The sequence below is a fragment of the Alligator sinensis genome, unplaced genomic scaffold (assembly GCF_000455745.1).
Source record: "Alligator sinensis unplaced genomic scaffold, ASM45574v1 scaffold597_1, whole genome shotgun sequence".
NCBI classification, from domain to species: Eukaryota; Metazoa; Chordata; order Crocodylia; family Alligatoridae; genus Alligator; species Alligator sinensis.
The window spans coordinates 51,477-53,305 of NW_005842074.1; positions in this window are offsets into that span (position 1 = coordinate 51,477).

The following is a 1,829-nucleotide window of genomic DNA, read 5'->3' on the forward strand; positions in this document are numbered from 1 at the left end:
AGATCCCCCAGTCTCAAGAGCTGCAGTCAGGGGGCAGAGGGGAGGGGCCAGCCCTGCTGTGGAGCAGAGAGTCCTGTCTAGCCAAGAAAGCATGCCAGCATGCTGGGGGTGTCTGGTTTATCTTAATCCAGCAAGGGGACTGGGACAGACATTGTATAAACCAGTTTGAGCCAAATCAGTTAAGTCTGATAAGAACAGATTGACTTTTATTAGTAGATGTTTAGGATTGTAAATCCAAGAAAAAAGATGACAAAGCCAATAGGGAAATACAGAGCGCCTGGGCGAGGGACTAACAATAGAAGGATGGGGTTTATTTTAAACCAGTTTCAGCCATTTTCAGACTGGTTTATACACACTGAATATCTGTTCTGTTACAGGTTTAAACCAGTTTCTGATCATTTAAACCAGTTTAAAAGGTGGGGGGACCCCAAAGGGATGTGTAGGTCCACTGTTAAATAGGAAAGCAAAGCAAAATAAGAGATGATTCATGGAATGATGTTTTGTATTAGTTTTGGGGAAAGAAAAAAAGACTGTGACTGAATACTTTTAAAGGTGTCAATTTTTAATAAGGAACTCAGCCTGCAGGCCAGGATTTGAAGAGAGAAGGATGAACTAAGGGATAAAACATGATATATGATATGAACTAAGGGAGAAAGTGTGAAGTCAGCAGGGCCTGATGACATTCAGCTTATTTCTTAAACAATCTAGAATGAAGACCTCTCTGAACTGTTAGTGATTTTACCTTTTGAGAACTTGTGAAGGAAGTCAGGCAAACTTGGTACTGATCTTTTAAAAAAAAAATTGGAAAGGATGGCCTATTGGATTATAGATCAAATATCCTTTGGGAGAGATCAAAGCCAGGCTACCAAAATGAATGATTAAACAACCAGTTTGTAAGTATCTGGAAGATAAGTGACAAGAAACATTCACCCTGGGTTGTCAAGAACTGATCATGTCAAACAACTCTAATTGTTGTCTTTGACAAGATAAGTAATATAGTAGATAAGGGGAAGGTAGTAGGTATGTTGAATGTTGACTTAAATAATGTTTTGGAAACTGTTCCACCTGACTTTCTCATGAGCAACCTCAGGAAAGGTGATGAAATATAGAGAGTATGTCTTATAATCTGTGGATGATACCAGGCTGGGGGGAAGTAATTTGCAAGCCATCTGGGGATCGGGGTCAGATTTCAAAATGATCTTGACAATGGGAGAGATGGTCTGAAATCAACAAGGGCAAAGTGGTACACTTAGATGACTTACAAAATCAGGAATATAGAGAAATTTTAACAGGCTAGGCAACAGTAGAGCAGAAAAAGATCTGGAGTCTATATTGGATCACAGATTAATGTGTGTGGTGCTGCCACTAAAACACAAGGCAAAGTTCAGTAGGGGATGTATTCATAGGAATTTTTTGTGTAAGATGCACTGATAATTCTGCTGTACATGCTTTTGGTGAGACTAACTAGAATACAATGTCTAATGTTAGCACCACATTTTAAAAAAGGTAAACTGGTGAGAGTTTACATGAGGGCTAAAAAATACAATAAGTTTAGAATCCAACCTGAAGAAGTTTGGAATCCAGCCTTCTTATCTGGAAAGGCTGAAGAAGTTTGTTTTTTCTCTAGGGAGGGTGGGAAGGAAGACCACAGAAGACTACTATTCAACATGTGAAAGGTTTTTAAAAAGGCCATGGTGTTCAGCTGTTTTCTGTAGATACTGGGAGGGGAAAAAAAGAAGAAATCAGTTAATTTTTTTCCCATCTTTGCTGCGAACTAAACTAGAAACACTGGAATGAGCTGCCATTACATAATGTGGACTCTGCTTCCT